This window comes from Meriones unguiculatus, chromosome 4, assembly GCF_030254825.1.
Source record: "Meriones unguiculatus strain TT.TT164.6M chromosome 4, Bangor_MerUng_6.1, whole genome shotgun sequence".
NCBI classification, from domain to species: domain Eukaryota; kingdom Metazoa; phylum Chordata; class Mammalia; order Rodentia; family Muridae; genus Meriones; species Meriones unguiculatus.
Window position 1 is genome coordinate 32628407 of NC_083352.1, and position 15189 is coordinate 32643595.

The 15189-nt window shown below is 40.8% G+C and overlaps 1 protein-coding gene across 4 annotated transcripts in view; it reads right to left on the bottom strand.

The window, feature by feature from the left end:
- Mtus1 (microtubule associated scaffold protein 1) overlaps positions 1–15189 on the bottom strand; it is a 144504-nt gene that overhangs the window by 96292 nt on the left and 33023 nt on the right. The gene's annotated exons all lie outside the window — the stretch shown is intronic.

The window sequence follows — 15189 nt, forward strand, 5'->3', positions numbered from 1 at the left end:
CAGGGAGTTTGTGCAGGCCCAGGCCCCACAAATGAGGTAAAGAGACTCAACAAATTTATATTTCCCTTCCCCATTTCATTCCCATCTTAACCATGTGCCTTTCCAATGTGTGTGTGTGTGTGTGTGTGTGTGTGTGTGTGTATGTTTTGAGATGTGTTGATGTTAAGCACTGAATGAAACTGGGTGGTACGGTGAACACCTTTAATCCAAGCACTTGAGAGGAAGAGGCCTGGTCTAGAGCTTGAGAACATCCAGGGATGTTCTGAAGACAGAGAAACCCTGTCTTCAAAAACAAAACAAAACAAACAAAAAGTTGAAGTAGCCTCTGTTAGAGTATATGCTGAACCGTTTAACACTTCCAAGTAAATTGATACATTAAGCCAATCTTGTCCCTGACGCTTGACTAAATCCTGGAGATTGAGTCTGATGACAAGGTCTCTAAGGCAGCACAACCCGGGAGGACTTCTCCAGCAGAACTGTTACTCTTCTGAGAAGAGGCTCCTGAAGTCCCCAGCCCCGCCTAGGACACAATAAAAACAGATGCACAGGATCCTCACAGAGCATTATTTACAACAGCTGGAGAGTAGAAGTATCATGTCCATCAGCAGGTAAACACAAAAAAACCTTGTACATTTATACATCAACATATTCTTGAGCAGAAAAAAGAACAGAAAGATGGACACAGTGTCGTGATAGGAAAAGATTACACTAAGAGAAAGGAGTCACTCAAAACACTACCTGTTACGGCACCACTTATACGAAACGTCCAGAACAGACAAAACTATATATAGACACAAAAAGGACACTGGAGGTTTGCATGGGAACAGCTAACTGGAATGATGATTTAGTGGGTGATAAAATGGTCTAAACCGATTTTGCTCCTAGTCTCACCAGTTACAGACAGACTCAAAATTACCGAATTGTGTAACTAATAGAAAACTTTCAAAACACCCAGAAAGATTTCAAAAGAGCTGAAGAGATGGTAAGAAGGTAAAGGTGTTTGCTGTACAACTAGAGTTCAAGGCCCAGGGGCCATGGTTCAGGTGGAAGGAGCGGACAGGTACCACAGAGCTGTGCTCAGACATGCCATGTCCACATACATGCCATGATGCAGGGGAGCGCACATTCCCCGTCCCTCTCTCCCCCTCCCACCTCTCTTTTTTAAAAGATTTAAAATCATGTGTTTTTCTTTTTTGTTTTGTTTTGTTTTTTTTTTACAAATAACATTAAAAGTCTAATAAAATTTTAGTTTTGCTTAAGAAAGTTCCAGATCTTCAAGCTGGAACTGCAAGTCATTCATAAAGTTTCATTTCATCTGACTTTTCCCCTTCTTGTTACGTTGTCAGTCACATGTCATCATGCTGTGTTCTGAGTAAAATATCTGGCGGGAACAATGACATTCAGTGTGGTGATCTATAAAATTCTGAATTAAGAGCAGATCTTATTTCCCCACTTTGTGATCTTCACGATTCCATATTCAAACTCCAGGACCCAAATAAAACTTAAAATGGAAACCAGAAAGCATCCAGTGGCTCGGCTGTTTCCACTAACAGTTTTTTTGTGTGTTTCTGATCATCCATCCTGAAATCAGCCTCTACTGGTGCAAAGAAAGGCTGGAGTATTCATCTTAACAGCATGTACACACGTACGCATTTATGAACATAGACACACATATTCAGAGGCTGTGAATCCTACAGTGAGAGCTGCATATTTTATATATTTCATGTAAATTAGTCAAGTCCTTTACCAGACTGACTTAGTTAAAAGGATTCACTAATATATATATATATATATATATATATATATGTTCACTAATTAATATATATATTCACTAATATAATATATATTCATTGACTAGGAGCTTCAAAGTTTTTACGCAGCACAAACTAGTAATTTATTACATTGAATTAATGTGTATTTGTGAGGGTAGGTGGCACTGGCAGCCCCATGGATGTCAGAGGACTTGTGATAGTTGCTTCTGTCCTTCCACCATCTAGGTCCTGGTTTCAAACTCAAGCCATCAATCTCGGTGGTGAGTCATCTTGCTAACCCTACAGATTAGCATTTTTAACCCCCTGTTATGAAGTACATTCAAGTTAAAAGTTTAAATGTAAGACTATTGATTCATTTTCAGAAGCACCAAAATGATAGACCTTTCTGTTTCTTGAAGGGTAATGCTCCTTTAAGAGAATGTAGTGTAAGGGGTCATTTGAGTACTTTTCTGTTGCTGTGATAAAATACCATGGGAAAAAAAAAAAAAAAAAACAAAAAAACAAAAAAAAACAACACCTTAAGGAAGAAAGTTTACTGTGGCTTAAAATTCTAGCGGGAGCGTCCATGGAAACCGGAAACCGAGAGAGAACATTTCACCACACACAGGAAGCAGAGGGAGTAAACCGGAAGTGGAGTGAGGACGGAAACTCTCAAAGTCCGGTCCCTCCGTCACCCCCATACATACTTCTCCAGCAAGGATCTCCACCTCGAGGTTCAGAGAGCCAAACACTGCCACCATGTGGAGCCCCAGTATTCAAATATCTGAGCCCATGGGGAATATTTCCTATTCAAACCAGCAAAGATTAAAGGGAAATGAGGAAGCAGGTGAGGGTAATATAGAGGGGGCAAAAAGAACAAAATAGGATACAAGTCGTATGATAATGAAAATGCCCAAATAAAACCCATTGTTTTGCATGTTAACTGAAAAGAAAAAAAGAAAGAAAGAAAGAAAAGGAAAGGCCTGCCTGGGTGGGGGTTGGAAGATAAGAATGATGTGTAGAGGGATGAAGAGAATCTGTAACAAGCAAATGTAAACAAAAACACTCTGTAAGCATAAGCCTTATTAGCATGATTATAGACGTTATGTGCCTACATAAACAGGATCATTAAATTCAATTAATAGAATTATTACTTAATCTCTCTTTTCCAAAGTACACAAAAGATTTCATAAAATATTTTAAAAGATACAAACTTAATAAATGGTTCAAATGGCGAAATTAAGTCATTTTGAAAGATACATAATTGGAGAAATTGTGGCACCAATTTCATACATATTTTTATGCCATTGTTTTTCTTTCATAAAATGACACTAAATTAAATGTCTTTGCAATCTTTTGACTTCTCATCATCTACTCTGGAAATATTTTCTAAAGATAAAAGTAATATTAGTGTCCAAGTGAGTTACATAGTAATGGGAAGAGGGACTGCCCCTGACATAATCTGATTGGCCTGCTCTTTGATCACCTCCCCCTGTGGGGGGAGCAGCCTTACCAGGCCACAGAAGAAGACAATGCAGCCACTCCTGATGAGATCTGATAGACTAAGATCAGAAAGAAGGAGAGGAGGACCTCCCCTATCAGTGGACTTGGGGAGGGGCATGCATGAAGAAGGGGGACAGAGGGTGGGATTGGGAGGAGAAGAGGGAGGGGCTTATCGGGGGATACAAAGTGAATAAAATGTAATTAATAAAAGTTTTAAAAAAGGAATATTAAGTCAAAGAACAAGGCTACATTTTAAGATGACATGGTTTATCAACTTTCAGGGTGGATGGGTGTTGTACTTTTGTTGTTTGGATTTTTTTGTTGTTGGTTTGGGGGGGTTGTTTGTTTTGTTTTATTTTTTCAAGAAACTGTTCTTCTGTTCAATTCTGGAACTCCCTCTGTAGACCAGGCTGGCCTCGAACTCAGAGATCGGACTGCCTCTGACTCCAGAGCTGTGGGATTAAAGGCGTGCACCACCAACACCTGGCTTCCGTATTCTTTATATTACACGTTACCGTATGTAAACAAGCACGTGATCTGATTTGCATATTTTGTTTAATGCCATCTCACACTATTCACCATAGAACCCAGTACCTGTGAAGTGCCTTTAATGTGAAGAAAAGCCATGTACAGGAAAAGGGTAGCCATCCTTCCCTCAGGAGGTTGCTCAAAGTAGAAGACAGATCAGCCCATAAAGTGCTTGCCTTGCAAACAAAGGGACCAGAATTCAATCCCTAGAAGTCATTTAAAAAAGAGGCTGAGTGTGGGGCCTGGGAAGGTAGAGACATTTACCAACACGGTAAACGTCTAGTCAGCTTGGCCTAATGGAAGAGCAGGTCCAGGCCAGTAAGAACCTAGCTCATTTTGAGTTTTGTTTTGTTTTAAAAAAAGACAAGAGTGCCTGAGGAAAAACACCCAAAGATATCTGGCCTCAAAACACACACACCTGCTAGCTGCATGCATTCGGTCTCAGGACGGATTTCATCCTTCCCCTACTTTTAGAATTCTACCTAAATGTCCCCCACTACATGCTAGTCACATATCCTATGACCTCATCTCACCTGACTCCTTAAGCAAAGTCTTCATATCCGTACCACTGCAATATCATTTGTCCCAATTTTTAAGAAACCTCAAAGTTGCTGTCTTGGAAACATTTTTAAATCGAAACAAAGCAGAGATTTAAAACAAGAGAAAAAAAAAAAAACCTGACCAACCAAAACAAAACAAACCACTTGGGACCAAGCTATTCTGACCCTCAGGGGAAGGTTCTCAAGTTCTTCCAGTAGCTGTCTATCTAGCAGAGCACAGCATGGTGATCACATTCCCTTCTGAAAGAGCATTATCTGGAAAGAGCGTGACTTTCTCGGGACAGAACAAATTTCTTATTACAATTTGGAAATACAACAAGCAGTTCATCCTGAATAAAAAAGCAACCGTAATACCCATAAGGCCAAGAGCCTATAAGAAATCAGCCAGGCATGGCAGCGCACATGTGAAACGTTAGCATCCAGGCAGCAGACAGGAAGACTGTGTGTTCAACGCCAGCCTTGACTGCAGTCTTGTCCAACAACAGCAAAACAATCAAGAACTGGGAAGTAGTAATAACCATGTTCTAACCCTCAGATTTAAAATGGTTACTCAGCTCAGTGGATGGAGTACTTGTCACACAAGTGTGAACACAAATTGAGATCCCCAGAACCCATGATAAAACCAAACACAGCGGCACATGTCTATAATCCCAGTCCTTGTAATCTTGATCGAGGCACCGCTGAGAGAATCCATGGGTGCCCATAGGTCAGCTAGCTTGGTATACATGTCAGAGAACAAGAAAACCCTGTGTCAAAGTAGGCGACAAGCCCTAACACTCAAGATTGTCCTCTAACCTCCAACGTGCACATTGTGGCCCAAGTGTGCCTATACTCAGACACAGGAGCATGCATATATACATACAAACACAGGATTCCACTTAAAAAATACTTAAAAAAATAAAAAAGTATCTGTGCTCCAAAGATAAAGATGACATTTCTTCTTAAAAGCAAAAATGCCTGAAAAACTGGAACCATCATCATATAATTGAATTAATGACTACTGACATTGTTAATCCTAGAAGGAATTTTAGAGATCCAACTCATACTCATTTAACCTTACAAATGCAAAGATGACCTCTGAGAAATCCCGTGCATGCCAACGGCGCAGTGAGCAGATCTCTATCGGGTTTGATGACACTCGGTTGTGTGCTGTTATCTCACCAACTAACCTGCGAGCGCAGTGGAGGCGTCCTATGCCTCTTTCCCACCGTCTAGTCCTACCATTCAAATTTAAATCAGCATGTGATAATCATGAAATGAATGTTTCCATAAGCCAAACAAAGGCCAGCTTCATTATTCTGTGGCCATGCACAACTTAATTGTACATCTATTTAGGGTATAAGCTGCCGTCTTTTAATATAAAAACATAAATACAGGTAAGAGTTATAATTTATAAATCACAGAACTAGTCTACTTAAAAGCCTTTTGCTAGGTTTCAAACCCAAGACAAGTGCCTAAGATGCCATGACCAAAGCAGACACTGGCTGTCAGAATTGCCTAGCATCTCTCAGCCCCTACCACTTGCAAGGCCCTCCTGGCTGGTCCACCCCACCCTCTACCTTAAACTCTCCAGCCCAGGGGACTGGGCTGCTCTTCCCTGTGTAATCCAACCATTTTGATTACCTTCTCTCTTTGTACCTTTGGACTTCTTGGCTGCTGCATCTGATCCCTTGCTCTCCCATCATTATCCCTTCCCCTCCATCCCCACATGTACAGCTCAGGGACAGTCCTGACTACTCTGGACTTTCCCAGATGTGTGTCTGCCTCTGGCTACGCTCTCCCACATACCTACAATAACCTTCTCCTCCACCATACCTAGCAGCAGTCATGTTCCTATTTCCTTTTCCTTTTTTATTTTCATTGACCTTGGAAGAATACACAAGTCACAGCAGTAGTTCAACTCCACAAGATATGTACTCACTGGTAAAGCAGTGGCCTAGGCATGACAAGGCAACTTCTGCTAACATCTCACCAGGGGGAGCAGGCCATGGAGCAACAGTCAGTCTTAGCCAAGTCAGGAGGAAAAATCTTACCTTCTACCCAGGAGTGGAAGAACTGGAAACTGTTGTCCAAAGAATGAAGTCAGTAAGGGAAGCTTCAGTCTTAAGAATTATGTCACATACATGGCACATGATACCAAATTAAGACCTATACCAGTATCTGTCCTGAGTATCGTTCTTCTGCTTAAATGACAGACTTTCAGCCAATGTAATTCATCAGTGATTCAGAGCTTCCAGAGAATAAAAGGAAAAAACCAGATGGGGAGGGAGGGCAGGCTCTTGCTTGTCACTCAAAAGCAAAGTGGATTTTATGACTAACAGGGCTGGCTGGTTAGCTACTTAGCCCATTTCCTCTTTCTTCTTTTCCTACATCCCTTATAGTGAATGCTGTGCATTTCAGACAAGAACTAGGCAGACATTTTATACAGACATTTTATACACTACCCCTCTAGGCTTGCACCAGAAAACTCACAATCCTTCACACAAATTCTTTCTCCCCTATCAGGCTTGACACAGATGAACAAAGTAAGGCCAACATGTTAAGATGCCAAGACCACAGATGGAAGAAGCCCAGATGCCCACCTCACTGACTGTAGAATCACTGACCAGTCATAAACTGTCAATGTACCTCAGTGAGTGAGTAATCAAATAGTGCTATATTTGAAAATGACCATTTTTTTAGGTGGTGTGTGTATATGTATGGGTGCACACAGGTGCCTGTGTTTTGCTGTTATTTTACTAGCATGGCCACCACAGATTATAGTCTCAGATAATACTATTGCTTTTGAAGTAGAGAGCAGTTAAAAATAAAAAAGAATGACACAGTTATCTTTTTTTTCTAACAGAATACAACATAAATTAACACTTGTTTAATAGGAAAAAAAAAACAACATCTGATTAGTAACTCCTTGGGGGTTTTTGACAGAATGAGAGAGGAGGAATCTATCTTCCCTGTATGTGAACACAGAAGATGTTCAGACAGTCAAGTAAACAGCTTCTAACGTACCCTACAAAAAAAAAAAAAAAGAAAAGAAAAGAAAAAAAAGGAATTTCTATATATTTGATCTTGAAGGAAGAAAATAAAATGGTTCCCACCAGACAGCAGGTTATCACAAAGAGTCCCTACATCTCTAAACAACCTCCCTGCTCCTTTTCTGTTATTTAATCCTTCTCGGGTTTGCTACTGTGGCATCACCACCTGTTGATATAATTCAAAATTTGGCAAACAAATTCTATAAAGACAAACTGTGAATATTTTTAGGTTTTATGGAATATAGAGCCTGGAGTGTGTTTACTCAAGTCTGCTCTTGTAGAGTAAAAAATAAGATAAATCCAAGTGAGTAAGCATGAATTGTTCCCAATGAAACAACTTAGAGAAAAAACACGGTGGGCATGTGGACACTAGAACAGCTACTGCAACAGTACCAGCCACCAGCTATACTTTACCATCAAAAATGCACGCTTCTTTTGGGTTCCACTTCTATTTCTTGACTGTTACTATTGCAGTGCATCTCAGCATGGACTCAGTTCTCTTATAAGTAGTATTTATCTCCATAAAAATATCCCTTAAATATATCTAATTTAAAAAAAGAAGCAATTCTGTACCAAATTCGTTTTCCAATTTTGTAGAGCCTGCTATCAGTTACATAAACTATCAAATTTAGAATACAGACTGCAGTATCTTTGTAAAAAGTAGAATCCTGGGTCAATAGCAGTGGCTCATATCTTTAATCCCAGCACCTACAAGGCGAAAGTACATGGAGCTGAAGTTGAGACCAAGCTGGTCTAAAGAGTCAGTTCCAGGACTCATTTTCTCTCTGTAAACTCTGTCTAACTAAATAAATAACTGACTGACTAAATAAGTAATAAAATAAAATAAAACTGCTAGTGAATTGAGACTGTAGAGCCTTTTTAAGCTTAAGAATTGAGCCACTGTTTACTGAAGTTGTGTTGACCTATCCAGGTTTGGCACAGTTGCCAAAGTCCATAAAACTGAAAGCTCACTCATAAACAGAAAAAAATTCAAGAACTCATGTAGTTTTAAGGACAAGAACACAACTTACAACTGACAGTGGTTAAATGTCTGCTAAGCACGGTGTGTGAGAACACGCAGTAGTACCAAAGGAGTCTGGTCTTGACAGGCATTTGTCCCTTCCATCTCAACGGTTCCATGCAAGTCCCATCCTCCCATTAATGTCTTCGTGGTGCCCCAATGTCACTGTGTCCTGTGTCTCCGAGTTCCCACAACCACAGTCTCACCCTGCATGCATTAGGTACTCATTCCACCCCTTCTTGCTTAAAGAATCCTGAGTTTCCTTTCCATTCCATTTAATTTAGGGAAAGATTCTATCCCCACCTTAAATTCTGATATAAACCATGAAATCTTAATTTCACCTGGAGACTCAAAGACCTGTTGTTATGATGCTTTAAAACAGAAGAAGAGAGAAAGAGAAAGAGAAAGAGAAACTGTGTAGTAACAGCCAATATGTGACACAAAGAGCTATTCCAAGTGCTTTCTGTGAAAGTCTCTATAATCCACAAACAACCCTTCAAAATTACCATGAATGTCTTGCTGGAAGTGGTGATCCATACCTATAATCTCAGTACTTGGGAGATTAAAGCAAATGGATTGCCACAAAGTTGGGAACAGTTTGAGCTACCCAGCAAGTTTGAGGCTAGCCAGAACTAAATAGTGGTACCCTGTTTAACGGATGGAGGGAAGGAGAAATGAAAGATAATCATTCACAGAGGAACATCTACACAGAGCTGTCCAGGCTGGAGTGAGTGATGCTAAGAACTCTGTTTTATGCTCATTGTTTTAACCACTGAGCTAAATAAATTCCAACAACACAAGTCAAGGGATATTCCAGCTGGAAGGTGAAAGACAGTGAGGCAAAGTCTTCCCAGTTCAGAATTGAGCACAGTCAGGCACAAGGCTGGTGCCCGTTGTCTAAGCTACTAGGGAGATAGAGGCATTAGCTGAGCCAGGTGATGTAGTAAAGCTGTGACAATATGTGACAATATAACAAGACCTAACTCAAAATGATAAATGATAGATGGGAGAGAGAAATGATAGCTAGGTAGATAGATAGATAAATAGATAGATAGACGGTTGATGATTGAGATATAGATGATGGATGATGGATAATAAGATAGACTAAATGTGGAGATATAGATGTGGATGGTGTGAAGGCATTTTTAGCAAACAATGTCACACCCCACTTTCCACATTATCTCAGAAAACTGAGAAATGGAGGAGAATCAACTCACCAAAATGAGGTGATCAAGTCAGAAGTGCCATCAGAAACACAAGGAACCCACAGTAGTCCACAAGCAACAAAAAGGTCCTACAGGGAGGCCTCCAGGGGAAGAGGGTATATGGAGAGTTGTGATAAATTGGAAAATTAAATAGAAATCATGATCTTTTGAAAAGATTATTTCTCCATAATACGTGAACAGGATGGAATAGGTCTTAGTCTTAACAAAAAACAAACAAACAAAAAACAAACAGGCTAAGCAGTGGTGTTGCATGCCTTTAATACCAACACTTGGAAAGCAGAAACCAGTGGACCTCTGAGAGTTCAAGGCCGCCTGGTCAACAGAGCCAGTTCCAGGAAAGCCACAGCTACACAGAGGAAACCCTATCTCAAAGAAAAAAGAAAGAATATGAAGAAAGAAGACAGCTTTACTACATCACCTGGCCTGCTAACATTATCATCATCAGATTAAAGCAAACAGTAGAATATTATCAAAACGTTCCCTAGAAGCTGAAGAGATGGCTCAGTAAGAAAATTGCTTGCCAAATAAGCATGAGGATCGCAGTTCAGATCCCCAGCACCCACGTTAAAAAAAAAAAAATCCAGGCATGGTGATGCACACCTATTTCCCAGAGCTAGAACACAGGGACTTCCTGGCCAGCCAGTCTATCTAGAAACAGTAAACACCAGGGTCAAAAAAAAAAAAAAAAAAAAAAAACAATTGAAGACATGCAACACCAAATTTTGACCTCCAGCCAAACATTTGAGGCTAAGCACAAACACAAAGTGCATTGCCTGTAATCTAGCATTTGGGAAGCTGATGCAGGAGCATTCTGAGTTTAAGACAAGCCTGAGCTACAGTGTGAGACATCCTTAAAAAGAAAGGCTCATCTACAACAAGAAATTAAAGCATGGTGTATTAATGATGTACAGTGGTGTTGAGGGATATAAATAAATGTGTTCTGTTTTCAACATGGGGGAAACATTGTACAACAGAGAAAGGACAGAAAGCAACGGCTTAAAAGCGCACTGAGCAGCGGGCTGCTATTGAGTAGAATTCTAAAGACAATGTGGTCCTTTCTTTCTTATCTGTGGTTTCATTTTCATGGCTTCAATTACCCATGGTCAGCCCTGACCACGAAAAATCCTGACATGGAAAAATCCCAGAAACAATTCCTAAATCGTAGGTAACTTTAACCTTGGCATATGGTTCTAACTGTTCTTTTCTTACTCTTAAGCTCTTGCTACACACACCTAATAAAGTAACCTTTATCATAAATTTCTGTGTATAAGAAATAATGTCAACGTAGCTGGCAAACACTAACAGGATTCAGCTATATCCTGTAAGTCTTGGAATGCAACCCTAAAGACAACAACTATGCTTATCTTCCTAAATTCTATACTTAGTATAAAAAAGGATTTTAAAGAATGTTAAACCGTGACACCGAAATTTTCTTCACTACTATTTTTTCTATTTAGAATTTTGTTTGTTTGTTGCTTTGTTTTTCAAGACAGGGTTTCTTCTCTATGTGGCCCTGGCCATCTTAAAATTCACTCTGTAGATGAGGTTGGCCTTGAACTCAGAGATCCACCTGCCTCTGTCCCCCAACACTGGAATTAAAGGCACCACCACCTCACTGAATTATCATACCAAAGGAGGCCACTATCCATTTTCTTTTCAAATAGATGCCCACTCCAGAGAATGTATGATGTTCTAGACAGTTCTTACTTCTGTCTAGACACTCCCCATCCAGTGTCATAAAACACACGACCGAACTTCTTATGTAAATTCCAGTTAGATTCAAAGATAGACAACTGTCAAGTAAATGGTGAAAGATGCAAATTACCTCTGTCATGCAGAGTCTGCATAGGGCATCCAGGATTTCTTCTGTTTGTATAGGTTACCCAATCCCAGGCTCCACCTTTCTCCTTCCTCCATCATGCATGACCTTAGATCTGTGGCCAAAGTAGCACTATCGATGTTTCATTGGACAGGGTGGGAGCACTGCTTTTTGGTATCTGACCCTAACAACAATGGCTATGCTTGCCGAGAAGGCAAACTGGGAACTAGCTAGCCATACAGGCTATGCCCAGCAGGAAATTCTGTATGACCACAGACAAGAAAATGGAAACTGAGGAACACTGGCCATCTCTTGGTGTTGCCTCAGGCCTGGTGCTCTACCCAGAGAGCACTGCTTATCATAAACTCATAATGCAATCAATTGTACTCAGAGCTTAAGGTTTGTTTGGCATTCCCTGATAGGTTCACATTTGCATACTTGGGTCTCCAGTGTGTGGCACTGTTTGGGGAGGCTGCAGACTCTACAGTCCATTCCTTACGGTGATTAATGGCAGTTTTACCTTTGGATCTTGGAGTAAACTCTGTATTCAGCCAAAAAATGCAAAATGATAACGTGAGTGTTATTGTATCATAATGAATACAATTAGGAACACTATTTAAAGCATGCATTTAGTAGTCTGCCATGTGCTGACCATGCTTAGGCTCCAGAGAGGCTGCATACACACTGGGTTGGCAATAAATGAAACAATAACGGGCTACGTTGCTTTGCAGAGAAAACATCCACGTGCCACAGGAGAAATGAGTAGACCACATCTAAGGGGATGCAGATCTCACTGAAGAAGTCAGAGGAAAATATAGAGGACTTTCCGATGGAGAGCCAAGCAGTTCAGACAGAGGAATGACAGGGAAAGAATCTGAAGTGCAGGGGAGGCTGGATTGTCTGGAGAAAGAAGCTCCATGACACAGGTGCAGTAAAAGGAGGTAGCAGCGGGGTCAGCTTAGAGTTTGGAATCTATTTGTGTGCTCTGGAGCCTGCCACAGCTGGGAAGGTAGATGCTGAGCCTTGGCTTGAATGAGGTGTGAACCACGTTCCAGGGGGCCAGCGGTAAGGAGGGAACTGTTAGGAGCAAGCTCAGCTGACAAAACCGTGGTGAAGGAATGCAGACAAAAATCCAGACAAGCTCACAGGGCTCAGCGCTGGGTGATCCACACCGCACAGGAGACAGCAAGGCACGCAAGTGTCCAATAAACGTCTGCTCAATTAAACATTATCCTAAAGGGTTGCTTCCCTTGGATTAATATTTAAGGAAAAGAGCCACCGAAAGCTGCATAAATAATCTGTCACGTTCTGCGTTGGTACAGAAAGGATTTCAAGCCTTAGTGTACATTATGAGAAACATAACAGTCCCTTCTCTTTGTATAAATATGCATGTTAGGACCTCACTGTGTAACACTAAGGGCTGAAAGGCTTGCTACCCATTCCAGACAAAGCCTGAAGAATGCCAGAGCGATCTAGGTTAAACATGAATAATGTACTAAAACACAGAGACTTAAATTACTTAATCATACAAAGAAAACAATTTGCTTCTTTTTAAAACACGAACTTAAGAATTTTTTTTTTGAAGTGTGGAAATCTCTTTTTTTTCTTTTTTAAATTCAATTTACAGCCTGATCACAGCCCTCCTCTCTCCTCCTCCTCTCCTCATAGTCTCACCCTCATCCCCTAGATTTTTTTTTTGGGGGGGGGAGTTAGTATTATGTGGAAAGGATAGGAGCTCCACAAGGACCAAATATATCTGGGCACAGGGGTCTTTTCTGAGACTGACACTCCACCAAGGACCATGTATGGATATAACCTAGAACCTCTGCTCAGATGAAGCCCGTTGGTAGTTCAGTAATCAATTGGTTTCCCACAGTAAGGGGAACAGGGACTATTTCTGACAGGAACTCAATGGCAGGCTCTTTGACCTCCCCGCCCCACCAAGGGAAGAGCAGTCCTGCTAGGCCACAGAGGAGGACTTTGCAGCCAGTCCTCAAGATACCTGATAAAACAGGATCAGATGAAAGGGGAGGAGGTCCTCCCCAATCAGTGGACTTGGAAAGGGGCAGGGAGGAGCTGAGGGAGGGAAGGAGGGTCTGGGAGGGAATGAGGGAGTGGGATTCAGCTGGGATACAGAGTTAATAAAATGTAACTAATAATAAAAAACTTAAGAATTTTTAAGTAGAAAATATAACAAAGAATGTCAGAGAACCTCTTTATAGCATGGTAAAAGAAAAATTAAAGCTACTTCAACAACAACATTCATCTTGACTCCCTCTCCCAAGCTACATAATAAGGTTTCTATGTAAGTCACATTTGACGCTGGGCATGGTGGAACATGTCTTTCATCCTAGCGCAGAGGCAGGAAGATCTGCGTTGGAGCCCAGCCTGGTCTACATGGTGAATTCCAAGACAGCCAGGGCTACACAGGGTCACACACACACATACATGCATAGCTACATATATGTGTGTAAATTAGTAAAAATATCTTTGCTAATTTTCATTAATTAAATGCTTTAAAGAGCTAATACAGTATTACCAAGTATCTAAGAAACAGGTACATACTCATCACCTCCAAATCACTGTAAGGCCAGCAGAATCAATGCTTGGGAACCAGCGCAAACTGGGACTCCTAAAGCTGCCATCACATACGCCAGGAGAATCAAAATTAGCAACCAAAGAAAAGTAACCATCTCCCACTGATAAACAAAGAAACCATTCACGTTCTGTTTAAACCTCATGTGTAAAGAAGGTTTTTGTTTGTTTGTTTGTTTGTTTTGGTGGAGGCTGTCTTTGATTTTCAGGTACTGGCGATAGAACGTACAGCCTTACACATGCTAGGGAGTCAGTCTATAGTAAGCTATATAGCACCAGCCCTGGTTTGTTGCTTGTTTGTTTGTTTGTTTGTTTTTACATTTAATTCTATTCATTTATTTAGTTATTTATTTTGAGGTGAGGTCTCAGTTTCTAGGTTGATATTGAATGTATTTTGTAGTCCAGGGAGGCCTTGAACTTGTGATCCTCCTGTCTCTACCTCCAGAATAGCTGAGCTTGCAGAGGCCCGAGACATCAGGCCCGGTTTGGATGATAAAAAATGTAAATTAAATAAACATTTGGCACTAGGAATTGACTTCCTCTGTTACAATCATAGAACAGCCAGTAGATCCTAGATAATTCTTGGTATATAATCAATAGACTTGGGGTGCTGAATAAGGTAGCATACATCTTTAATCCCATCACTCTGGATGGGGGTGGAGGCAGGTACATCTATGTGAGTTTGAGGTCAACCTGGTCTAAGAGTTTTAGGACAGCCTGGGCTACATTGGGAGACTCAGTCTTGCAAAAAACAAATATCATGAGGGTGTAGAGCTAGCAAGACTGAAGCCCAGATGATATGCTAAGGATTTCACCACTGAGAAAAACTCCTAGCAAAAGCCTGCTGGAAGTGTAAAGTGTCACCACCCAGACCCAGCCAATTAGCTGGCCTACTGAAAGCTATTGCGATTTCTGCAGCTTGTTCGAAAACACACTTTCAGTCCAAAATTTTCTGGCTCAGGAACTTCCTAAAACTTCCAAACCAGCATGTGGAGATCCTGCACTTACTCTTCAAACCACATTCCTGGGTGCTTAGTTGTCTGATAATGTTTTTAATATGGCTCTTTTACAATAACTATACTTCAGGATACTATATATCCTTTAAATGTGCCTGTATTATTCAGGGTTCTCTAGAGGAACAGAACTGATAGAAT